General features: G+C 48.9%; 1 protein-coding gene across 34 annotated transcripts in view; it reads right to left on the bottom strand.

The window, feature by feature from the left end:
• The window catches only part of RBFOX3 (RNA binding fox-1 homolog 3), a 321,786-nt gene that overhangs the window by 160,673 nt on the left and 133,767 nt on the right, over nt 1-27,346 (bottom strand). The window lies entirely within an intron of this gene.

Here is a 27,346-nt window from a genome sequence, read left to right as displayed (position 1 = left end):
TGAATACTCATTTCCATACATAGTCAATTGTTAACGAAGGAATGTGAAATCAACAGGGAAGCAGCCCACAAGAAAAACAAGCCACTGGTGGCTACCCTGTCTGTGAGCAAGGTGAATGAACTTTGTGGGTATAGCTGGATGGCAAAGATGAAAAGAGGATCACAACCAGTCTTGGTTGAAAACACTGCAGAAGACTTTGGGTGAGATAATACTTCTTTAGACAGGGGGTTAACCTGTTAAGTTTAATCTCTAGAAAACCGGGTTAGTTTTTGTTTTATATGTAACCATTTGTTTCCAATATCCTTATTCACTATCACTTGAATATTTGATAATAAACATATTCTTGTTTTCATTATAAATATATCTAAGTGCTGTGATATTAAGCAAAGTGCTGATCCTGAGCTGCCCAGGGAGACTGTGGAATCTCTGCCATCGGAAATTTTTAAGAGTAGGTTAGACAAACGCCGTCAGGAATGGGCTAGATAATACTTAGTCCTGCCTTGAGTGCAGGGGATAGAAGTCCTATGATTCTAAGCTAGGGTTTGCTGTTCCTTTGGGAAAACCATGTAACAGTGTGAGGGTCTAGATCTCACAGGAAAATGCTTCAAAAGGGACTTTGGGACTAGGTTGGACCTACTGTCGAATTGCAAGGCAAAGAAAGGGCTGGCAAAACCCAGAGGAGAATATCTGAATGGCTGACAGACTGGTGGGGATGGAGAGCTGACACTCAGCTATGCACAAGCGAGACTCTCTCATGCTGGAGGCAGGGGATAACAACATAACTCTCAATCCTTGTTCCTTTACCTGAGGATACACCCTCTCCAGGCCTTTAAGAAAACTGATTACCATTTTGTGCCAAAAGATTGACCTGTTGTTGACCTTAGGATGGAAGGCTGAAATGGCCACCAGGTGGACCTTAATTGAAGAAAAAGGCCAGACCTTGCTGCTTCAAGGTCAGAAGGTACTCCAAAATAATTTTCAATGAGGCCTGTTCAGGTGGGACATCGTGCTGTGAAGACTAGGTGGAGAATTGTTTCCACTTTGCCAGGTAAGTCGCCTTGGTGGAGGGTTTTATATTCCTTACTAGGATTTTATGGACCTGCTCTGAGCAAGCATGCTCTTCAGGTAGTTCCAGGCCATCAAATGAAGAGAGCCATGATTCGGGAGGAGCAGCTAACCATGGTCTCGGGAGATCAGGTCCAAGCATAGCAGAAGCCGGATTGGGGTCTCCACCAAAAGGCTTGACAGAGTGGTGAACCAGTGCTGTCTTGGCCATGCTGGGGCTATGAGGATGACCCATACTCGAACCTGCTTGATCTTCGTCAGAACCTTGTGTATCAATGGAATGGGGGAAAAGGCATAATATAGGTGAGCTGTCCATGCTAATAGGAAGGAGTCCATAAGAGACCCCAGGCTGTGGCCCCACAGGGAGCAAAACTGAGGGCATTTTCTGTTGTCGCAGGTAGCAAACAGGTCAATCGGGGGAGTCCCCCACCACTGGAAGATGTCCTGTTGAAGGGGCCACTCGTGGGGAGTGCGAGTTGGTTCTGTGCACTGGCAGGTAAGATGCTTCTAGATAAATTGTGTGTGCGATGCAGAACTCCCACAGCTGGATTGCCTCCTGACATGGTGGGGAAGAACGTGCTATGCCCTGCCTGTTGATGTAGTGCATGGCAGTTGTATTAGCTGTGAGAACAGAAACCATCTTGTCCGTAATGTGGGGTAGGAATGCTTGGCAGGCTAGGCGGACCCCCCCCCCCGAGCTCCCTGATATTGATATGAAGAGAGAGCTCTTTTTGAGACCATAGACCTCGAGTCCTGAGGTGCCCTAGGTGGGTTGCCCAACCCAGCACCGAGGCACTGGAGACCAGGGTCACCGACAATTGGAGCCTTGAAAAAGGTACTCTTGCACAGACCTTGTGTTTGTTCAGCCACCAAGTCAGCGAATCGAAGCTCTGTGGTGGGATGGTGAGTACCATGTCCAGGTGTTGATGCAAAGGTGGATATACTGTGGCCAGCGAGGTCTGGAGATATCTGAGACGTAGCCTTATGTGTTTCACCACATACGATACCATGTGGCCCAGTAGGCTCAAACATATCCAGACTGTGGTGACTGGATATGTCTGAAGGGAACTTATCAGGGTCAAGGTTGAGCAAAAACGATTCTCCGGAAATCAGGCCTTCACCCGTACGGAGTTGAGAACTGCCACTATGAACTCTTATCTTTTGTACAAGGATAGGGTGGATTTCTGAACGCTTATTACTAAGGCCCAGAAGGTCAAGCAGATGAGATGGACGTCAGATTCCACCTGAGCTTTGGACAAACCGTTGTGTTTTATTCCCATCACTTACTAATTCTAAAAGCCCTCTCCTCTTAAATGGTGTGGAACCCCTTCCACAGCTCCCACCCGAAGGAGGGATTTGTACTTCTTGTTCCAATATTTGCTTGTGAGAAGGGTCCCTGAAGAGGGACAGGGAAGAGGATGGGAAGACAGAGGGTATAACCTAATTCTATTGTGCTTGGAACCCAACGGTCTGCGGTAATGTGGGTCCAGGCATTGAAGAAGCGGGAGAGTCAGATGTAAAACAAAGGGGTAACTGGATCCAGAACTGAGATACAGCGAAATAGCGTCCAGTCTGTTGAGGCCTGTAGTGTTTTCTGGACATTGCCGGTGTATACAGACCCAAAGATTTAAAAGTTGCCTTCGAGTCCTTAACTCCATAGAGTGTGGCGTCTGTTTGCTCTGAAAAGAGCAAGGGCCCTTTGAATGGGAGATCCTGGAGGGTTTGCTGTACCTCCTGAGGAAAACCCAAGGACTATAACCATAAGCTTCTAAGCATGGGAACAGCTGTGGCCATCGATCTCGCCACAGAATCAGTGGCATCCAAGGCTGCCTGCAGGGAGTTCCAGGCAACTGTTTTCCCTTCTTCCACTAGCAAAGAAAACTCTTGTCCGGCCTCTTGAGGAAGCATGTCTTTAAATTTTTGCATCGCCTCCACATACTGAAATCATAGCAGCCTAGCAAAGCTTGCTGGTTTGCTATTTGGAGTTGTAGTCCACCTGTTGAGTAGGCTTTTCAGCCAAACAATCCAGCTTTTTAGGGTCCTTTGCATTTGATGTGTGGGGCCCGCTTGACCTTGATGGTCCCTCTCATTGGTGACCACCACCGCTAGGGACCCGGAGGGGCTGTGAAAACAGAAATTCATACCCCTTGGCTAGTACGAAGTATTTGCGCTCTGTCCTTTTGGCCGCGGGAGGGAGGGAAGTGGGGGTCTTCCAGAGCACTCTAACCAGGTCCATGATCGTCTTGTTAATGGATAGAGCTACTCTTCAGGGACCCGCTGATGTCAGAATATCCAGTAAACCGTGTGTCATTTCTTTTACCATTTCAGTTTGGATATCCAAGTTTGAAGCCACCCACTTTAATAGGTCCTGGTGGGCCTTCTGGTCATCTTGAAGTGGGGACACACTGCCTCATCTGAGGAAGAGGAAAAAGATGCTAAGGCTGATTAAGGGGCCTCTGCCCCTTCCTCTGTCTCCACCGAGACCTGTGGGACCTTCTCTTGAGGTTTGGCACAGGGCTCAGCACTGGAGTCTGGGTCGGGAATCTTGCAGTGCAATACTGGAGGTGCCCTACTTTCTGAGGCCACAGAATATGAACGCCTCAAAACAGTTCCCTGGAACCCTCATGGGTTCCAAAAAGGTCATTGCACGGCCACTGCAATCCCCATGGTCCCAGAGGCCAAGCGTTGAGGGGCACCATAATGCCTGAGGCCAGAGCAGGGTAAGAATAGCGTGGGGAGTTGTGTGGGCGGTCCTGATGGTGGGGAGAGTAGGACCCCACTTCGGACTCCGATGAGGAAGACAAGCTGCAGTGAGGAGACCAAGGCGGTGCTGACCCTCTCAGTGCCAGTGAATGGCACCATGGAGAAGTCTGAGCCGAGGCTCCCCTAGGGGGTTTTCCCTAGAGGGTGGCCATGGTGCTGCACGAAAGCTGGGGAATGGCTTTCTGCCACTCATTGGTACCAACGGTGCAGAGTCCTGAATCTCCGGGAACTCTGGGACTGGGAGAGTGAGTAGGTCTCTAGCAGCCGCAAATGCCTCTGGGGTTGAACGGTTCTGCAAACTGACCGGTACAGTGTCTGCTGGAGGATGGCACTTCCCATGCCAGAGTTAGCAGAGCTTGCGGGGGTACCAAGGCTAGCAGAGATGGCTGCTGCGGTGCCGGAGAGGGACAGCGGCCCGACACAAGTCTCGCTCTATCCAGATCCCCTTGCCTGCTTCCTTTCAGCACTGGGGAACAACTCTTTTCCTGCTGCTTATGGTTCTTCTCCTTAGGCACCAGGGAGGAGGACCGATACCGTGAACCTCGACTGGTGGGAGGAGCACTCCACACTGAAGCTGAGGTGTTCGGTGCCGAGTCCGAGTGCAGCTCCGACACTGGTCTTAGGGCTGCCTCCATGAGAAGGACCTCCAACCTCACCTGCCGGTCTTTCTTGATATGGGTTTGAGGTCCCTGCAGATCTGGCAATGATCTTTCTGATGAGCTTCCCCTCAGCACTTGAGACAGCTTGAGTGCAGGTCACTCAAGGAAACGGACTTGCCACAGGAAATGCAGGGCTTGAAGCCCAGTGACCGAGGCATGCCCTAGCACTGGAGAGCTGAGAAGCCTCTCCAACCAAGTACGGAGGCGTCCAAAACTCATTAACTACTAAAACTACTACTAACTAACAAACTAAGTAAACTACAATAACTATATACACAAGAAAGAGAAGAAAAAACACTGGAAAAGATTGCCTGAGTAATGAGGGAAATTCCAACAACCATCATGGTTGATAAGAAGGTACTGAAGGGGTGTGGGGTTGACAGCGCCCTTTATATTGGCGCTATGAGCGAATGGCACCAGAGAGCGCTGGAGCCAAATCTACAGATACCACTAAGGGAAAAATTCCGGCAACTGTGCTCGGGGCATGCACACACCTACATTGGAATGAACACGTGCACGCACTCGAAGGACTGTTTGCTCATAGGGAGACTATGAGACATAGGAATGAATGTCACCCATCTCCCTGAGCTTGAATGGGTCATTAAAAAAAGGCTGTCCGAGGCTCACCCCACAGGAACAGAGAGAAGGGCAAATCCAATCACCAGGGCACTGACACCTAGCAACCGACACCCCAGAGGGAAATGGAGTTTCCCACCTCTCAGCAGGGAAGCTGAGCAACATTCCCCAGCTTGAGAACAAAGGACTGCAAAGGTGTGAGATCGTGGATTGGCGTTGGCACCTGGAAAGAGTCTGGGCTCTCACCTGGGAAATGACCACGGAGGTCAGACCAAGCAAGTCAGAGCCTGAACGCAGAGTTCACTACAACTTGGCTGGGCTCTGGGCTAATTAGAATGGACTTGGATGATGCTTTAACCTTTCTCTATGCTAACCTAGGAGCTTCCTATGCTCTGTGCCTGTTGACTAACAAACCTGACTGTTTTGACAGCGGTGTTTAAGTGTCACTGCAAATCCTTGGTGAGGTGCATTAATCCCTGAAGAGTACACATCTCCATCAAGATTCACTGAACACAGCTCATGGTGTGAAGCAGGAGTGCTGGAGTTCCAGAAGTTCAGACTCAGGAGGCAGTGAGGCCACATGGCCTACCCTGAAGGAAGAGACCCCTTGGAGGTCTGGCCCACTGAAAGCGTTCCTCCTAGAGACTGTTCCAAAGCTGGGGGCATAGCACTGATCCTGTGGATCCGTGACAAACCCTCTTACCCCTGGGAAGTAGAACAATCCACATGTTGGGCAACCAGTGAGAGCTGAAGTCACTGGAATTACCCAGGAGTAACTTGGGGCAGGATTACATCCAGTACCAACCTGGCAAAACAGGGTGAGGTAAGGCAGGAAAAGGAAGAAGGAAGGATTCTCGCACCTGTGTTCTCTATTCTATTCTGTTCAAGTTCTTATCCCGCCCTCATCACTGTAGTGTCTGAGCATCTTCCAGTAGTGCACTAAGGCAGTGGTTCTCCACCTGTGCCCACAGAGCCCTGGGGGGCTGCAGATATGTCTAAGATCTCCAAAGGGGTCCAGGCCTCCATTCGAAACTTTTTAGGGGCCCACAAATGAAAAAAGGTTGAAAACCACTGCACTAAGCTGCGTGACTCACATCTGTCACTCTCTCCTTCTCCTCAGGGGGAGAACTGTGTGCACAGGGGAGTGTTTTGTCTGTGCCAGGGAAGGTGGCTTGCTCTGCATGATCAGCACTGATTCCGGTGAGCAGCAAGATGCTGTTCCCTGCCCAGCCGTGAGATGAGAAGCCTGAGTTCCTGCCGGGTGTTCATTCACATTAATGGCCCTTCAGTGGACAGTGAAATCGCTCAGTCCAGTCCATCTCCTCTTCGAGCAGCTCCTCCCGGGCCGGCAGGTAAACAGCAATAGAAATGGAGTCTCCTTATGGCTCCATACAGTCTAAGAGGAATTAAATCTGAGCACCCTCAATCCCCTGGGGCCCAGAACTCCAAGCATTACTGCCAAGGCTGAGGGAAGGGACCAGGAACAATGAGCTGGTACAGCGCAGGGCCCATCTCTAGTACAGCAGCAAGAATTGCTAATGGCCGAGAACTTGGAAACTCAACCAGCTAATTAGCTGTCTGAGACGCTAAAGACAGCAAAGAAAATGGGAAAGGTTTGGTTGTGTTGAGGTTTGTTGAATTTTAAAGTGAATCTGGGAAAATGAGAGAATTAATCCACTAGCCAAAATGTCTCCTGCTCAGCTCTGCCGATGCCTCAGTCCTGACCTCCGGCATCCCCTGCTATTTCAGCCCTGCAGCCATCCATCCAGCTCTGCTGACGCCCCTCAATCCTGACCTGCAGTGCTGCCTGCTAGGTTAGTCCCACACCCATACAGCTATGCTGCAGCCTTGACAGAGAGGCACTACTAACTATGCTAAGTTGTGTCAAACTGCAGTGGTTTTGTGATGTAGACTATCTGTGAACTGCAAACTCCATTTAACTGTGACCTTTGTTGCCATGGGTGAAAATGGAGTGAAAATCCAACTGCAGCAAACAGATGCCTCTTGGATTTTCTCTTAAGCCCCTACCCCTTCGCAGGGCCTTTCTTCGCTCTGACTACAGGCTACATTAAAACATTTCTCTTACATTTTAAAACAGCATCACATCCCACTGTCCTCCTGCTCTCACTGCTAGCTCTGAATCTGCAGCCCCAGTGGTGGGATTTTATCCTGCAATCCCACCCCCCGGTTTGTGCAGCAGAGAGATTACTGCTCCAGCAATACTCCTCTGCCCTCACCAGCACAATGAGGAGCAGGAGTTTGTGGGGAGCCCTGCTCCGGGCACTGCAGCTCCTCCAATCTCCCTGCACCAGTAGGGAGCTGCAGTCTTGCAGGAGGCCTTGCGCGCCTGGAATAAATCAGCTTGTGGCACCCACGCTAAAGCAGCTGTTTAGTCAAATATTGCCAGAGAGGTAACATTCCCCTGTGAACAAAGTGACTCCACTAAATTAAGCCTGGCCTCTTTGTCCCCTGCTCAATTATTTCCTCCCAGCTGAGGGAGCGAGAGGAAAGGATGGTGCTGCTGCTGAAGTCCATTGCCCATTTAGAGACAGAAAGAAGTGAAGCATCATGTGGGAGGTTGCCAGGTGAGGCACAGAACAGTCGGGCCTCTTCCTTCATTGGGGTTTTCCTTCAGCGCTGGGAACAGAGTGAGCGGTGTCCAGCCTCCAAATGGCTGTGCCTTTCGGAGGCACCTCCTCTGCTGCCCAGCTTACAGTTTCAGCTGGAATTCCACTCTCTAACCATGGCTGGCAGTTTCCATGTTCCCTTGGACCTTGCCTCCCCAGCCCCCACCTCCAGGCACCAGGGGCTACTTGGTCTTGACAGGAGAGACCCTTAGAACACCTGTCCCCTCTGGGCAACCCTGTCCAACAGACTGTCTGCACTGTGTCACTACGCAAGTAGCAAAAACGGGGCCAGTTCTCAAAGGCTTCTACCCTTGGTCTCCAATGGGATGTGTACAGGGATTAAAAAACAAAACAAAAAACAGCTGACTCGGGCTATTGGGGCTCAGCTCTGGGGCTGAAAAATCACTGTGTAGACATTCGGGCTTGGACTAGAGCCCAAGCTCTGGGACCCCGCAAGAGTGGAGGATTCTAGAGCTGAAGGCCGAACATCAGCTGATCCAGGCCAGCCACGGCCACACTGCTGGTCTTTTATCCCTGTGTAGACATATCCCAAGTGCAACTGTTGCAGTGTCTCTGGCCTCCTGCCTTGACTGGGCTATGGTGACGGGGCATGGCTCAGCCTGCAGGCTAAAACAACAACATGTAGGGAGAGATCCTTTGCTGCTGGCCTCTGAGGGGCACCAGGTCATCTGCCTTGTGAAATTCATACTCATTGTCACGCAAAGTCAGGGCTGGGCCTTCAAGGCAGCTACACCTGGGCAATTTAAAATCCAAGAGCTCTTCCTCCACCATGGTTAGTATTAGCAGAGTCCCCAAAAGTTGGAAATGAGGAGTGAAGAAAACGGAGTCACACAGTGTGAGTGGGTCTGTTTGCCATTTTGAGGTCGGTGCAAAGACTTCCCTGTAGCAGACAGCTGTGCTGGATACCATCAGGGCTGGGATGAGGGGAGACCAGGGCAGCTAAGGGTTGAAGAATAGTTTAGGAGACAGAGTGGAGGCAAGGCTGCCTTGCACTCCCCCAGCATGTTACTTTAATGCAATTATTTTACACAATTATAACACGTAAGTCAAAGTCAGCATTTAATTGGTAATATTTGCTAATGACAGCAAATGGATTCTGGCAATGGCCCCTACATAGGACTCGCCCAGGTTAACTCTTTCATTGCGCGCAACACCAAGCTAATGACATCTGGACGTGGCCATGCCCCCAGGCCGAGCAGGGCTCTCTCTGCAACCCCAGAAAAATGGCCCTCTCATGCCTGCCTCCCTGTGCAATGATCCCCATTCTCTCTACCCCATTCTCAGTCCCACTATTCCTTCAGTCTCCTTCCAGCTGCTCTTTCCCTGTGCCTTCCCCTCTCTGACAGCTTTTCCATCCCCCTCTCTGCACCTCTAAGCTTTTTGCTATCCTTTAAAGCTCCCTCTCCCCTTCTGCCAAGCCATCCCCATTGCTGGGAACGAGCAGGGCAGCAGTACAGCAGAAGGATTTAATTGCATGTCAAAATTAAATCTCTTTTGATGAAGAACAATTCAACTACGGCTCTGCCTAATCAAATTAACAAAGTCTTTTTTGATTTTCAATTATCTTCTTCACTGGAACACTTTATCCAGAGCTCCTGTGATGCAGCTGACAAGCCCTGACTAACAATTAAGGTGCTTCCCGCACTTAACCAAGGCATGCTGACCACCAGTCCCCTTCTCTTCTTGCTTCCCATTTATTTTCCTCTTGCTCATTAGAGCGCAAAATGACTGGAGCAGGGATGCAAAATGAAATAAATATGGAAGCCTCCCCACGGTGGCATCACCTCTGAGCTGCGTTCAGGGCTCTTGCATCTCCCTTCCAGGAGGTCAGTCTCTCCACGGCTCAGTTGGAAGGGCTCTTCTGCACAAGAGACTCCCTGCAGCATGCTCTCTGTATCAGCCACAAAACCGAGACAGAGACTGGTGGGAGTTGCCCCCGCCATTCCCATACAGACCCTACCCCCAGTCCCCAGAGTCTGCACTGGAGACAACTTCCAGGAGATTTGTGGGGCACAAATAGCCTGACAATCACACTGCCACTAAAGCCACAAGTATGGCCAGGAGAACAAACGGAGTTAGACAAAGAGAACAGCCTCTTTCTGTCAGCATGCCTCTGACAGACCCTCAGAGTCAGCCTCTCCCTCGACAGGGAGCAAAGAAACACCTCCCCAAAAACAGAGACTGTCCCGCAGCCAGCACATAGCACCTGCACTCTGCCATTTCCCCATGGCCTCTCTCTCTCTGCCCCCAACGCAGGCTACAGTGCTCAGCCCTCCCCAGGAGGCTCCCAATCCCAGAGTCCTCACCCTCAGTTTAACCCGCTCTTTGCCTTGATCTCTACAGATCTACAACACAGCCTTGTTGGCATACCTATGTCATTCAGTGGTATGAACTCCACCCGCCCCTGCTCACTATGTCGGCAAAACCCCCACTTAGGAAGGAACAATCAGTTGCAAACATATAAAATGGGAAATGACTGCCTAGGAAGGTGTACTGCGGAAAGGGATCTGGGGGTCAGAGTGGACAACAAGCTAAATATGAGTCAACAATGTAACACCATTGCAAAAAAAGCAAACATCCTTCTGGGATGTACTAGCAGGAGTGCTGTAAGCAAGACATGAGAAGTAATTCTTCCGCTCTACTCCACGCTGATTAGGCCTCAACTGGAGTAGTGTGTCCAGTTCTGGGCACCACATTTCAGGAGAAATGTGGACAAATTGGAGAAAGTCCAGGGAAGAGCAACAAAAATGATTAATAGTCTAGAAAACATGACCCATGAGGAAAGATTGAAAAAATTGGGTTTGTTTAGTCTGGAAAAGAGGACATAACAGGTTTCAAGTACATAAAAGGTTGTTACAAAGAGGAGGGAGAAAATTGTTCTTCTTAACCTCTGAGGATAGGACAAGAAGCAATAGGCTTAAATTGCAGCAAGGGAGGTTTAGGTTGGACATTAGGAAAAACTTCCTGACTGTCAGGGTGGTTAAGCACTGGAATAAATTGCCTAGGGAGGCTGTGAAATCTCCATCATTAGGGATTTTTAAGAGCAGGTTAGACAAACACCTCTCAGGGATGAGTCTAGATAATACTTAGTCCTGCCATGAGTGCAGGGGACTGGACTGGATGACCTCTCGAGGTTCCTTCCAGTCCTATGATTCTTCAGGGAGGTGGTGTTACTGTGCTGACAGAAACTCCTTCTGTTGGCATAAGCTGTATCTACACTAGGAGGCTCTGTCAGCAGAGTTATCCCAGCAAAGCATCTGGAGCACAGTCTCCTGGTGCAGCAAGCAATTCATGGAGAACAACTGGAAACAAGCAGGAGGTAGAAAGCAAGCAGGCTCCTCCAGGGGCCCTGTGGAAATAACCCAGTGGCTGCAGTGCCAGGGCCATCTTTACACTCTGGGCAGATCAAATTAGAGAGCCCATCAGGATGGGGAAGATGCCTCAGTCCTGTCAGGGACCCTGCATTCACAACTGGCCAATTATCACTCACGCATTGCACTTAAGAGAAGGTTACTCACCTTGTGCAGTAAGTGAGCTTCTTCGAGTGCTGTCCCGGTGGGTGCTCCACTTTAGGTGTCGGTGCATCCTGGCACCCTTGATGGGAGATTTTCGTTAGCAGTGTCTGGTCAGGGCGTGCATGTGCAGTAGCAGTCTCGTGGAGCCACTGGTGCCTCATGTAGCGCGTGCATGCTCTGATCCCTTCAGTTCCTTCTCTACTGTGAGGTGTTTACCTCATACTCCAAAGCAGAGGGAAGGAGGGTGGGTAGCGGAGCACCCACAGGGACACACATCTCGAAGAGTCTCAGTTACTGCACAAGGTGAGTAACTTCTCTCTTCTCTTCTTCTTCGAGTGACGTCCCTGTGGGTGCTCCACTTTAGGTGAATGTAGAGCAGTGCCTTCACGAGGAGGGAAGGGACTTCAGAGTTGCATTCATTGCTGAGGCTAGTACAGTGAGGCCTAGTCTTGTGTCTGAGCTTGAATTGAGTGTGATGGCATAATGGTTTGTGAATGTGTGTTCAGATGCCCAGGTAGCTGCTTTGCATATGTCTAGAATGGGCACATTGTGTAGAAATGCTATGGAAGTCAATAAGGCTCTTGTCGAGTGTGATCTGATGCCCGGAGGGGCTTCAGTGTTGTGTAGTGAATAGCACATATGGATACAGCTAGATATCCATTTAGATAATCTTTGCATAGATGTGGCAGATCCCTTTGATTGTTCTGTTGTTGACATAAATAGTCTGGGGGATTTTCAGAAGGGTTTTGTTCTGTCCAGATAAAAGCCCAAGGCATGGTGTACATCTAGTGTGTGCAGGTCCACTTCTTGGGCATTATTATGTGGGTTAGAATGAAATGTAGGTAAGTGAATCAGCTGGTTTAGATGGAACAAGGATGATATTTTGGGCATAAATTTTGGGCGTGTTCTAAGTATCACTTTATCCTTGAAGAACATTGTGTATGAGGGGTGAGTGATGAGAGCCTCTATCTCGCTGACCCTTTGTGCCAATGTAATGGCGACCAGGAATGCCACTTTCATAAGTGAAGTAATGAGCAGGTGGCTAAAGGCTCAAATGGTCCTCTGGTTAGACTTTTGAGCATGAGATTTAAATTCCATGCTGGTGTTGGTTCATGGATGTCTGGGTACATATTCTGTATGTCCATTAAAAATCACTTAGTAATCGGATGAGCGAATATTGAGGTCCCATCCACATGTTGATGGAAGGCTGTTATGGCCACGAGATGAATCTTCAACGAGCTCATAGCGATCCCTGAGTTCTTTAGAGATAGTAGATATTCCAGAATTAGTGGGAGTGGTGCCTGGCTTGCAGATATTTGTTTGTTCTAGCACCGCAGAAAGAATCTACTCCATTTTTGGTGGTAAGTAGTATGCGTACTATGTTTCCTGCTGTTTATGAACATGTATTTTACTTGTTCCGAGCAGGCTAGTTCGTTGTGTTGGAGCCATGAAGGAGCCATGCCTTCAGGTGAAGTTTTGCCAGGTCTAGATGGAGAACTTGACTGTTGTCCTGCGAGAGAAGATTCAGTAGGTGAAGGAGAATGAACAATGTGCATATCTCCATGCATGTCAGGTAAGGAAACCAAGTCTGTCTGGGCCATGTTGGTACTATGAGTATTATTTTGGCCCTGTCGGTTCATATTTTGTGTATTACTCTTGAGATTAGAGGTATTGGTGGGAATGCATATAGGAGAGGAGCATTCCATTTGATGAGGACAGCGTCCCCTAGGGACCATGTTCCTCACAGTGGCATAGCCAGGTTCTAAGAGCAAGGGGAGCGAACACACAAAAAAAAGGTGCCACGGGTATTTCCTGTCCATAAATTTAATGGTGGCAGGAGTTTGCCACACCGTGTCTGCAGGTTCCAGCAAGGCGGCACTGATGGGCAATGCGTATAGGCTTCCTGTGGGAAGAGGGAAGTCTGTGGGATTAAGACGTGTAGGCTGTCCATGGATCCCATTGTGGCCATTGGATGGGAAATGGCATGGGAGGGCACATCCAGGGGTTAGCGAGCCATGGTGGCAGGTCCCTGGTGCTCTCTTCCCTGGGTCTATAATGAGGTTCAGTGCCTGTTGGGGAGGAGCGTCCTGACTGCTTCCTCTGCAGCGGCGTCCTCATCACTCAAGAAAGGTGGAGCAATGGGAGAATCAGGTTGGCCCGATGCCGTTGGTACAGCGAGCAAGCGGTTCCGAGTAGTGGAGATCCGGGTGTACATGATGCTTGCATGTCAGATGTCTGTATTGGGGGAATCGGTGTCAACATATGCCATGCAGCATCCGTCTGTGCCATCTCCTTATGTGGAAATGAGGTTGGTGCGGATCTTTTGTGCGTACCCTTCTTAGGTGCCGCAGTCACCGGTTTGGTGGTTCCATGGTCGGCGCCGATTAACTTGGTGCCGGAGGGGGAGCCATCACACGTGGCAGAGGTTGTGGTACTGAGCCCTTTGCAGGGGTAGTCGGTGCAGTGGAGTAGGAGGCTGTTTTGGGCCTGCCACTTGACTCCTTCATCCTGCCGGCAGAGGTCCCGGAGCGGACGGTGCCGGAGGTGCCCGGTGCATCAAAGGCGCTTACTTTGGATGAGGTTGGCACCGTGGGCAGAGACTTCGCCGGAGGATCCCCCCCCCCCTTTTTTTTTTTTACAGTTCTAGGCTCAATGAAGATGTGGCCCTTTTCCTCAATTTTACAGAGGAGATAGTCCTTAGTCTGTCAATAGAGGCTGTGCCTGGAGAGTCCCTTGTCGTGGTCTGTCCAAGGTAGGAGTTAGGGATTTCGCCATTAAAATGAGTTTGAGTCGAAGATCCCTATCTCTCCTTGCCCTAGCCTTCAGATTGTTGCAGTGGGCGCACTTCTGTGGTATGTGCAACTCACTTGAACATTGGACACAAAGGAAATGTCCATCAGAGATTGGTATTGCGTCTTTGCAAGAAGTGCACCTTTAAAACCTGGGGAGCCAGACATATCTGAGACGTTTCTGTCAAAAACTGCAGGACAGAAACCTTTTTTTCTCCCCAACTAAATTTAACTAACTAACTACACTAAGAAAGTAATACAATTTTGAATAAACAAGGGTAAACTAAACTATCTAACAACTCTTATCCTATTTTAAGGTTCATAGTGACACCACTAACGGACTCCGTCTCAAGTCGAGGACAGTAGAGAAGGAACTGAAGGGATCGGGGCATGCACGTGCTACATGAGGCACCAGTGGTGCCACGAGACAGCTACTGTGCACGCGCGCCCCGACCAGACACTGCTACCGAAAATCTCTGATCGACAGCACCGGGACACACTGACACCTAAAGTGGAGCACCCACCGGGACAGCACTCGAAAAAGAAAGGCCACGTAAGGAAGAGGACTGCCTTGTGTGAACATGTTAATGAAGAAACTGCTGCATCTATTATAGGGTGGCAGAGACACTGGCAAAGGATGGCATGGACCCTGTGTGATTAGCTGGTGAATGACTGCCCCCAGCCAGCAGGGCAATGCAGGCTTAGCTTTCTGAGCATGGCTAGATGCGTGTGATAGCACATATATGGGTATGTATACACAGGGTGACCAGATAGCAAGTGTAAAAAATCAGGACAGGGGTGGGATGGTAATAGGTGCCTATATAAGAAAAAACACCCCAAATTTGGACTGTCCCTATAAAATCAAAACATTTGGTCACCCTATGTGTACACAGATATATGGGTGTGAGTGAGTGTGCAGCATGCGCACCAGGGAAGGGGGGCGAAGAAATTAATTCTGAGACACGGGGGGTGAAAGGCAATATTTACATCGGCACTAAGACTACCATAAATAGTCCAAGTTAGGAAAAGCGACCCTTTGCCAGGACTGCACCACAGAGGCATAGGCACCAGCACCTCTTTGGCCATCTGATTCCTTCTACCAGCAATCAAAAACTACCAACCAGCAACTAACTAGGTTCTTTGAACTCACTGTGCACATGCTCCCTCCCACCTCCACATCACCCCAGAACCTCTCGGCCTTGCAAGAAATGCTAAGCAGCAAGGATCTCTCAGTGCCTGAGCTCCCTTCTGCCAAATCACTCTGTGCACAGTGTCTGTCTGGATGACCTGCCTGGAGAAGCCTCTCCCCACTCACTAATGAGCAATAGACACTCTAGCAAACTTTCACCCACATGCGTAGCCCTCACACTCCTCAGTAGTTGCATTCACTCACTCCAACAGGGCTGTTCACATGGGCAGGTTTGCTAAGGTGGGCCCTAGGGAAGCAGCTCACGTACCTGCAGCTGGAGGAAACATTAAGCCGAACAGCACAACCAAACGTATTAAAAGGAACTAATTTAATTAAAAGAACAATGTTCCAACTGCTAACTGCGTAGGTGAGCAAACCCACCCAGGTAGCGTAGAGCCAGCAGCACTAAGATGTGGAGAGAGATAGTGCTATCTAGTGGCTAGGACCTGGGTTGGGAGTCAGAAGACCTGGATTCTCCTCTTGGCTCCGCCACTGAGGGTAAGTTACCTCCCCTCTCTGGATCTCTGTTTCCCCTCCCACCTTTTGTCAGGCCTGACTGTTGAGATTCCAGGCTCACTGGTGCAGGGGCTGGGTTTTGATCTGTATCTTCTACACACTGTCTGCACTTATACAACAACCCAAGTTCTCAACAATCACAGATGACAAGGACGCGCTATAGTCTCTCTCTCTCTCTCTCTCTGTTGGGAATGGGAATGGAGGAGTCAGTTTTATGTTCCTCCTTGGTTTCCAGCCAATTTCATTTGCTGCTTCCCAGGCTCTAGCTCCATATGGCTGGGTCACAAACACTGCAGGGGAAGCTTTTATTTGTTTGCTTGTTTTTTGTTAAGCTGGTTCCATTGGAAATTGGGTATAATTTCTACTGCTCTTTGGTATAGTGCAAGTTAATTTTTCCAAACCTGGAGTGGCCAGTGACCCCAGCAACCTCTCCTCCCCCCACACGTCCTATATGCTGCATTAAAGGGATTGGGAGAGCTCCCAGAGAGTTCTCCTGTATACTCCTGATGCTCCCACAGGGGGATTTACTGCTGCACTCCAGCACATGTGCTGGGGTGGGAGGGAGAGTGAGCGTAACCATTTATTTAAACAGTGTATTGGCTCTGGCTCTCTCCATGGTGCTGCAGCACACCCTAGCGGCTAAAGGGCCTTGTCCTCAGCACTCAGAGCAGCAAGCCACTGCAGTGAGGTGGACAGGAGGGGAACAGGGTCTGCTAGGCTTGGCCAACCCCCTCTGGACTGTGCTCAGGGCAGAGTGGTCCTTCCCAAGAGCTTTCCCTTGGCCTTTCAGCCAGATGGCCTCTACAAGGCACAGTGCAGCAGCGTTCAGTGCTGTGCTAACCATGACTACTAGAACCTCCTGTATTCTGGAGGGAGGATGGAAGAGGTGCACTTTGCTTACAAAGAATGAATGTTATTGCAAGCACACGGAAGGTGTCTATCACCGCTGCCTCCAGGCTGCACTGCACCAGGTTAGGTTCAACAACAAACACAGCCCAGAAGAGAATGTAAAGCCCACAACCCACACAGCCAGAGACAATCTGTAACTGTTGATAGTGGGGGGGAGGGGGCCCACAATTTTAAGGTTCTGGTGGTATGCAGTGGAGTTCAGGGCAGGGCATAAAAATGATGGCAGAAATCTGGTGGGTGCATGACCCCCCACACACACAGCCTCTGCATGCAGCACTGAGCTGGCTAAGCTGAGAGGGAGGAAACCCAGCCATTGCATGCTATACACAGTTCGAGGGAGGCCTGGACAAAGACAGGCACCTCACACCTTTCTCTGAATTAGGCCCTGCTCCCTATTCAATGGGGGTCAAGGCCTGCTCCTGTGAATGCCCTGCCCCAGCTTCCTCAGAAGGGTGCTGGGCTTGTGCTCAGCCACTTCCCTGGGCAGCTTGTGGCCATCCTTGTTACGTTTCAAGCTGCTGCCATCTCTCTCCTTCACCCCCTTTTCTTCAGGCTCTCCTCAGAGCTAGTCCCCTGCACTGTCTGCAGCTCTCCCAGTGCAGGCAGGGGAGCAAGGCTGGTGATGGGATTGTCCCTTCCTTTGCCTGACACACTGGTACAGCCCAGGTTGCAAGAGCCTTTGCTGCAGCCATGCTGCCAACTTTGGCTGATCTGCTACTTGCTAGCGCCCCTAAGCCTTTTCTAAGCAGGGTCCCTACACCCGCAGAGCACTCTGCACAGACAGCTGCTGCCATCTACTGGCCACAAAGAACTACTGACTGGGAAAAACCACCTTGGACTCCTGCTATCTTCCCATCGCTGAGACATACTGAAGAAAGGCTAGACTTACACCTTCCAACAGCCTTTTTGTTATCCTCCAAACTGTGATCCAAGAGACCAGGAGACAATGCTGGCCCAGACCAGTGGGCTTAGGGGAAGTCTTTATCAGAAGTAAAATAACCATTAACCACTGAAAGACAAGGTCATCTTCAGGTCTGTGCAATTCGAAAGCTGGTCTCTTTCACCAACAGAAGTTGGTCCAATAAAATATACCTCAGTAACCATGTCTCTCTAATATATCCTGGGATCAGTAAGGATACACCACCACCAATGCACACATTGGCCACTGAATCACCTTTTCAGTTCCCAACATGCTGTTAAAATTCTTCCTCTCCTTCATATAAACACAAGTCCCTTTCTCTGCCTCCCTCCAAATTCATCTCACTCCCTGATCCCAACTGCCCTCCCCACATTTATTCCAGACATAAAATGAGAATGTCCATGCAGATCACAGCATTTAGAGTATCTTCACTTAACAGAGAAGCCAAAGCAGTTAGTACTTTAACTCAGCCAGAGGGGAGGGCCCCATAGACACCTGGTGATCAGCAGATCAGCATCAAGGCCTGGGAATCCCACCACATGCACATGCTGCTCTTTTGTGCTTTACACAACAAAAATAATATGAATGAATCACATGGCAGTCGTGGGACCCAATTTTAAGTGTGTTTACTCATCTACATGGACATACCATGTTACATAACTGCTGCTCTGATTTAAGTCAAGCAGTTTCTCCAACACAAAACAGCAAGTGCCACACTACAGGGCTTACAGATGCTACCCTACTTCCTATCCACTACCATATACATACCCCTACTGAGAATGGTGGAGAGGTTCTCAGCTCCCATCTCAAAACTAATGGGAAGGGATTTTTTACAGGAACCGTCTGCTTCCCAAGGTTTTCAAGTAAACAACCCTTCCTCCCACATTTGCCTATGAACCTGGGTGAAGAGGTGCCTCTGCAGCTGAGAATCCATGTAACATGACAGCAAAGGCAGAACATGTGTGATGAAGTTTTGTTATTATCAGTATATTTAGAAGTAATCAGGGAAAGAGGATGGTGCCACACAGAGTAGGGCAAGATAAGGAGGAGCCATGACATTGCCACTTATAGGGGACAGACAGCTAGCTGGCATCTCTTCTACAAACCCAAAGAGTCCCATGGTATATTATCATCCTGTTGCAAATACAATGGGTGGGAGACTGGCCTGGCTTGGTGCAAGCAGCTGGAAAAAACTGAACTGTGCCCTGCCTCTCAGCCTCTGCTCAGGTAAGGTATCCGGGGGACCAGGAAGCCTGTCTGCAAACTACCAGAGGCAACAAGTGAAAGGGACTGAGAACCTGGCACCCTGTAGCCCCAGCTCATTCCTCACCCCGCAGTGCCATCTAGGGGACTGAGACTGCACTACTCACCCTTTGGGAGAGCCAGCACAGTACAGCCCCCAGGCAGAAGGTTAACAAATAAAAGGCACTGGAATTCAGAGACACCCAAGGCCTCTGAACCCTTCAGAAAAAAACTAGAGAGACCCCAGTGCCAGTGGGGCAATGTGCTCATAAATGGCTATGAGCCAGTAACCTCCCACCGGCCACCCAGTGAAGAGATACAAACATCTCTAAAGGGAAACGACGTCACTATATGCCATTAAGGTCACAGCACAATCAGTGGAAGCTACTGACCTTCAGGCCGCGTTGGCAGCTCCTTAACACCACTCTTTTGAAAGTGGAGGGACAGCAGAGCAGTGCATGCACTACCAGCCAGAACCTCCTGCCTGCTGCTGGGCCAGTGTCTGTTCACAGCAGCTGACTGGAGCAGGGACAGAACTCTGACTGCTGAGAGCCAGTGGGGGGAGCACAACAGTAAGAGCCAGAAGTCGCTTCCCCTCTGTGCCTACAATACAATAGCACTTGGGGGGAGGGAGTCACCAGAAGTCAATGATCGCATGGTGCACGTTGGAAACAAATCACTAAGTGAACAGTGAGCATTGGGGGGGAGGTTTTTGAAACACACAAGGTAGCAGAAGAAAAGCGAGCATGCCTGTGTGTGTGTTTGCCCCAGGGACAGCTGGGTGAGCAGAGAGGTGAGGATGCTATTTAAAGGTGTATGACATCCCAGTTACACACTTCCTACAATGCTGATTCAGACTGGAGCTTGCATGATCAGGGTGTCGATCATATAGACCCCTCTCACCTGGAGGGCTGAGCACAGCCAGGACAGCCAGCACAAGCAGCTGGAGCTGCAGAGGGCTAGTCTGCTCTCTCATAAATGTATCTCCTGCCACCCCACAGCCTGAAGGAGTGTGTGAAGGGTGGTAGGGGCTGTCCATGCTCAGTCATTTTGTTCCCTAGCATACAAAACTGTTTTGCTTGCTGGCATGGTTTCCACTGGCCCAAGAACTCCCATTCCCCTTCCCTTCCTACACTACCAGCAATGCCCCTCCCTGTGAACACTTAACTGCATACAACATGCAGGACTGTTTAGGGGATCTGCGCCTAAACTCCGCCCAATGGTGGATGGGGCAGAAACTGCACCTCTAGGATTGTATAGCACCCTGAATGTCCTGTAGTTTGTTTTGCCTGCATCTGGAATTGGGGTTATGGCTTGAGGTTCAGAAGTCAGAGGCACCAGCCAGGGAGGAAGCCCTATTTGCTTGTGCCACTAGAGATCTCCTCTCCAACTTGCAGGTGAAACTGGGTTCCTGGAAAGGAGACCACTGAGTGCTTCCCATTACAGACTCCACACACTGACTCGCCGCCTCCCAGGTCCCTCGGTAGAAACATTCCAGCCAACTCAACAACTGGAACAGCTGGAAGCTGGGGCAGAGATCATAGAGATCATAGAATATCAGGGTTGGAAGGAACCTCAGGAGGTTATCTAGTCCAACCCCCTGGTCAAAGCAAGACCAATCCCCAGACAGATTTTTACCCCAGTTCCCTAAATAGCCCTCTCAAGGATTGAACTCACAACCCTGGGTTTAGCAGGCCAATGCTCAAACCACTGAGCTATCCCTCCCTCCCATGGCCTGATTCCCCCTCAGCCACAGTTCAGAATGGGACCCCCTTCTCACCATACTTTGTTAGGCTCTGGTGTGGGATTCACATCAGAACAGGGCTGTTAGCAGGAGTGAGCAGGATCGCCACTGCTGGTAAGGCCTCCACACTGTGATCCCATCCCTAATTCTTTCTGCCACTGCAAGACTCACGAGCAGTAGCTACAGGAACTGGCGAGAAGCACAGGAGCAGTTTCTCCAACGCGAATTGCTACAAACTACTTGACTTCATCTTTGCAGATAAAGGGAGTGTCTCCCTTCCCCAGGTTTCTCCAACTCTGCTCCTGTTTGTATGTTTCCCGAGGAGGGGACGATCACATCCTGGCACATGCTGGAAGCAGACGCCTAACAGAAGCCATCTGCCACTTTTTTCAGGGAAAAATAATCCAACTCACTAGGACTTTAGCTTGATCAGCTGGAACAGAGTTTCTGATTGCAGGCCTGAGCAGGAATCTGCAGAGGCAAGAGGAGAGTATTTCACCTCCATTCATCACAAGTGCAAAAAGCACCCTGCAAAAGCAGTGTGTTCACCAGCAACCATCACCAATGTAATGAGGAGACCCACAGGACCTCTCAAACACTCTGCCACCTACTGGAGGGTGCTTAGCGATGTCACGCACAAAAGTGACTCCTCAGCAGCGTGCAGAGAAGACTCACTGCAGAGATGCCAGGCCAAACGGGGTCTTGGTTCCAAGGGGAATGAGTCAAACTAGCTCGTAATGCGCACTTGACTACATCAAATAGTCTTTGTCAGGCTGTACAAAACTGGGAACCACTCTGACTGATAGGCAGTGTCTGCTCAGGAGAGGCCCAACACTGAAACAGCGGGCATCAGAGCCGTAGGGGGAGCCCAGGTCTGGACCAGCAGGGGCTGCTGGACTCTTGGGTCATTACACTAATTGAATCTATTTCCCCATGTTAAAATATCCTCACACCTTCTATGAGTCATCTCAATTATCACTTCAAAGGTTTTTTCTCTCCTGCTGATAGCTCATCTCAATTGATTGGCCTCTTACAGTTGGTCTGGCTACTCCCACCTTTTCATGTTCTCTGTATGTATAAATATCTTCTGTGTGTTCCATCCTATGCATCCGAAGAAGTGGGCTGTAGCCACGAAAGCTTCTGCTCAAATAAATTCGTTAGTCTCTAAGGTGCCACAAGTCCTCCTGTTCTTTTTCCTTGGGACTGAGGTGCTTTGCAAGAGTTATGTGCTAGGGGAAAGATGCACAGCATCTGCCTGCACTAGGCTTGGCTCTAAACAGCAGTTCATTAACCCAACTCCTCTCCCATCTCTGAAGAAAATGCATGACATAGACTTAGACTCAACTTCAGGAGACACAAAACAATTCAAACCCAACATGCAGAAACCAGAGCCCTGCCAGGAAATGAACCCTTCTCTTCAGGGATATTCACCAGAGTAATGACAGGTTTCAGAGTAGCAGCCGTGTTACTCTGTATCCGCAAAAAGAAGAACAGGAGGACTTGTGGCACCTTAGAGACTAACACATTTATTAGAGCATAAGCTTTCCTGGACTACAGCCCACTTCTTCGGATGCATCAAGTACTCCTGTTCTTCTTTTCACCAGAGTAAGACACAATCACACAGCTTTTCTAGTAGTCATCCATTGTAGAGCTTCTCTCATCACCCCATAGCAAGAAAGAAGGCGCAAACACTGCAGCCTCTGGCACCTGGAAGAAGGGACAGCAATAAACACGAGCACAGGGAAAGAAAGGGCTTTATTCACTGCCACCCTGGCTTCATCCAAATCCTATATGAATAGAAACTCTTCAGCAAGGTGTTAGCTGTCAGGTAACCTCTTGATATTTTTATTAAAAATTGTCCTGAAAATGCTCACTCATTTCCCAGTTGCTGCTAGAATTACCAGCCCAAGGTGGTGGAAGTGGAGTGTCTCCCCTAGAACTACTGACTGGAATCAAAAAGTTTGGGAAATTTCTGATACTAGAAAAATTAACTCTTCAAGTCAGTTCTACTGGGTAGGAGGAAAAAAGATAACTACTTCGAAATCTGGCAGAACTTTTTGGAATTTACTGGAAGAGGAGGGTCATTGTCACCAAACCTCATAGTTTGAGAGCTTTTTTTGAATATTATGGAGGGAAGAAACCCCTTTAACAATATGCAAAATTAAGATTTTAAAATAAAGAAAACAGATAGGTGGAAAAAGGAGAAAAGCTTATTATCACACAGAGTTTTGATAGGACAACCAACAAACAGGTTAGGCATCTAAATGTAAGAAAAACAGAAATCTGGACCTAAATCTAAGAGAATTAAAGACTTTAATCACCACTATCAACTGACCAGACAGAAGAGGAAGAGCAGAAATTCATCACAATATGGGATCAAGACCACAAAAGCTGAAGAAAGCAACTGGTAGCCGGCCTTATCAATACAGAGTTAGGGAGTTCCTTATCTTGTAGAAAGACAGAGAGCCTGCGTGCGACATGAAGCCTGAGACCTGGGCTAAAGTAGTAGTCAGGACCTGCTAATACAAAGCAAAGTTAGCAAGTCAGGCTGTGAGCAGAGGTCGGGCTCTGCCTGTATGCAGGCTCACAGACCCTGGCAAGACCAGGGCTGGTATTGCAAAAACACACATATTCCTGAGATGTGCGAGGCACAGGACACTCACACAAGCACATTCCAGAAGGCTGGTACCAGAACTCCCCGATACCAAGTATGGTACAAACACACTCCCCGAAGATAACAGGAACACATTCACCTCTCTTAAAGATAAGGTCAGGATGACAGGGTGATGGAGAGAGATGTTTTGATCGAACCAACAAGGTAGAGGGTGCTAATTAACCACATCAGAGGGGCAATACGCAACTTGTCAGTATTGGAGTATAAAGAGGGGTCTCAGAAGGGGCGTCTTTGTCTAGCATAGGGGAAAGGGAAAGTCCGGCCGTTCACTGAGCTAGTCCATTGTAATGGGCCTACAATGTTAGTGGTCCTGTAGAGTCTACAGGATACCAGGAAACCTGGCTGGGTGCCTTCGCTGCTAACCCAAGTCTTGTGGTCTTACTGGGAAGTTCGATCAAAGTCTGCTGTGTCAGCTATCTGCGCAGAGCTGGGACAGCATACACCGGAAACACACACAGCCAACGACTGACTATACCTTCGTCAATTTATAATTGTGTACATACCAAGTTTATCTTTAAGTTGTAAAACAAGTTTTATAAGATTTCTGTTAAAAAAGAATGGATCTGTTAATAAATAAAAATTTTTAAAAACAAGAATAGAAACGCTTCAGTGGCACTGAAGAGTTGGCATCGCGGATGCTCCTGATGTGCGTAGCCCCCATCCAAGATTACATGGCAGTGTGTCTAGCAAAGAAAGGAGGATTTGAAAAAACTGTCGCTTTAAGAAAGATGCACATATTGATCTGCGTGCATCTAATCGGAGAGTTCGCATGTGTGCATGTACACACACATGCACTAAAAATACTACACTGAGAGAACATGAAGGTGACAAACTTAAGCACTGAAGAGTCAAGAATCTTAACTCTGTCCCTACCATGAGCACATTACAATGAATACTCTGATTAAATGACTACACAAACTCAATGAATATAATAGCACACCAGTCTCTCTCCAGCATTAGAGTATGTCCACACTTGAATTCGGAGTAATCTTTTACCACGTATTACACCCACACAATTGTAAATTCTAGTGTAAGCTCCACACAATTGTTTGTTTCATGACACAAACCATTGCTGCTTGTCAACATTTGTGCCTTGTCTATGCTAGACTTTACAATCATGTGAGTGAACACACAACTAACAACAAGTGTAGATGCATCCTAACTCACAGGTCTAGCATCTCAATGTTTTTTCTATTCTACTTTCATTGCCATAATGGTCCAATCCATCTTTATTGACTTTTTCCATGATAAATTATTCTCCCTTTAGTATGCATTTTAATAATTTAGACAGAAGCCAGGTATCAGACACATTTTAATTTCAACCATCAACCAAACATTCCTTAGGTGCAACTCAGGGGATGAGGCAGTTAACTATGAAGCTATTTTATCTGTACAGGTTGGTGCCGTTCAGGAACCAGCCGGTTTTCACTATCGCTCTACGCTGTTACACTTCCAGGGTGTTCTGTCAGAGGGTTTACTGGGCACTTCTTCACAGGACTCTCCTCGATGCCACCTGGCCTACACACAGTAACACAGCCCATGCATGGGGAGGCTTTTTGTATTACGGGGAGACAGCACCGACTCCTATATTTAGCTTGCCCAAAACTTTTCATCACAAAAGATTCTCGTGACCTTTTTTGTGCAAGTCTCCATTGTTTGTAACTGCCCTTTGAAATGTGGCCGGGACAAAGCCCCAAGGACTAGATGTGCCTGTCACTTGTCCCATTCCATTCAGGTTTAACTGAGTTATAGTACTGGGAATGCCTGGGAGCCATCCGAGTAGCTGTAGCAGCTGTGGGGAAGAGAAGAGAACCAGGTCAGGGGCACCATATGAGGCAGGAGAACCCAACCTCCTGGGCTGGAAGTGGGAGGGGGAAAGAATAGAGACACCTGAGCCAGGCCACGGTCCTCTCAACTACCCTTGGACCCAACACGTGGCACTAGTGGCCCATTCCCCATCTTACCTTGATATCAGCAAATATATTTAGTAGTTGAAAGTTCAGGGGCCAAGCTCTGATGTTGCATGAGATGGGACATGCTATTATAGCTGTCCATACAGTAACAGATTTTCTCGAACCGTCTCTCTTTTTAACAACCCCAGGAAATGACATACAGTGACTCTAGTGGTTAGAGCAGAGGGCTGGGAATCAGACCCAGTTCTCCATTGATGCACTGGGTGCCTTTGGGCAGGTCACTCACCTTCTGTGCCTCAGCCTTGAGAATACTGAGCCACCAGTGCAAAGCTAGTGTGCTACAAAGATAAAACTCCCCCCCTTTGGAGGACAGGTGCTGGGTGTGTGTGTGACAGCAACCAGAGCTCTGTGGATTCCAGCACATCCCTGCACCCACACCCAGAGCAGCAAGGGAGTAAAATCCAGGGTTACCAGGTTGGCCAGCCAGGGCTTCTCCAGAGGTTGGAGTCTGGGGCCATGTCTACAATACGAATGCATAAGCAGTACAGGAACACCAATATATCATACCAGCAAAGCGCACCTAGTGTGGACCTAGCTATACCAGCAAAGCCACACTTTGTACTCGTGTAGTAAAACCACCATCCTGAACAAAATAAGCTACCCTGGTAAAGCACAGCATTGCTGGTATAGCCATGTCTACACTAGGAGCTTCTGCCGGCACAGCTCAGAGTCAGGACTCACTTCTCCACACCTCAGACAGAGGTAGCTGTGCCAGCAGAAGTGTGTATTGTAGACATAGCCTGGGTTATCTGGAACCCCACGGTGAAGCTAGGATGGAAGTGTGCAGGGAGGAGGGGATGAAAAGGGAGTGGGATCGATTTGGTAGCTGCTCACATTTAGTTTGCACCTTCTTTGCCACTCTGGAAGGAAACAAACGACCTGAGAAAGGAATGGAATGCAATGATTCATTACTCCTGATGTGTGATGATGGCTTAATTATTTTTCTAACTGGGAAGAGACGCTTTCTGACAGCAGGTGCAAATTAATTCTCCGCTGTTTTAAGGAGCGATCGGCCCAGGACAAGTGGAATACTGGAAAACCTAATTAAATCGGGAGCTGAGTGGAATAAATGGAGCGAAGAGTTTGTTTGCACGATGCTGATGGATATTAACGATTCCGGGTGAAGGCACCAGGGCTCCCAGCAGGAGACATAGAGCTGTCTCCGTGCGTTCATCCCCCCAGTTGGGCCTTGACAATTGGGCAGGAGGTGTTGCGACAGTAACTAAGTGCAACTACTGTGCATACACAAAGCCAGGATTCTTCCCAGAAGAAGCATCATCCACAGCCCTGCATGTGCTGAAGGAAGAAGGAAGCAATTAACAGGCTGCAAAGTCAGATATGCAAGCTCCAGGAATCTCACTGGGGGTTCCCGGTCTTGTGCTCAGAACTGATGCCCCCAAGTGAGACAAGAAAGTATCATCCAATTATTGGGAGCTGTCTGCAGATTGTCCAGTCCACTGAGCAGTGGAATCCAACAAAAAATCTGCCCCTCTCTGTTACCCTCGAAAGAGGGTTTTGTCTGGTTTCAGGACCCCTCTCAGGCTTCTGGATCTCCCGTCCCCATGGTCTCCTTCATAGTACTGTCTGTATTTAATTAGACTCTCTCATTTCAGCTGCAGGTGCAGTATGCAGTTTAAATACAATAGAATAATGTCTATATATCTGCACACACTTTTCAAGAGATTGTCCCAGCACCTACTGTACAGAACCATAAGACATACCCAACACCTAAGGGTTTTCCGAAGAGGGTGGGGGAGCAGCCTGAGGCTGATTCTGAATCTCGTTAGCTCAATGATCAGAAAAGGGAGCTTATGTTGAACAGTTGCCATAGAAACAGTGGACTGTATCTACACTTTCCTAGAGTGATATTGGGGTTCAGTTCTTTTGCCTGCCCTGGCAGTCCGACAAGGCCCCATGCTGATTCCCTTGTCCACCCCACAGGTTCCTCAGTGACCAATCCCAGTTTCAGATGCGCCCATCTCTGGTGCACAGCTGACTGTGTGTTCCCTTTGGGTCTCACACAGCTCCCTGCCCCGCAGGAGCTCTGCTTGTAGACCACTATTCACAATCGAACAGCTGCGCTATATTATATATATATATATTATATATATATATATATATATATAATGATTTCAATGGAGTCCAGCCAGGGCTGTCCCTAGCTA

Source organism: Chrysemys picta, chromosome 12 (assembly GCF_011386835.1).
Source record: "Chrysemys picta bellii isolate R12L10 chromosome 12, ASM1138683v2, whole genome shotgun sequence".
In the NCBI taxonomy this organism is placed as follows: Eukaryota; Metazoa; Chordata; order Testudines; family Emydidae; genus Chrysemys; species Chrysemys picta.
The sequence above is the reverse complement of the archived record's forward strand: the minus strand, read 5'-3'. Positions and strand labels throughout refer to the sequence as shown.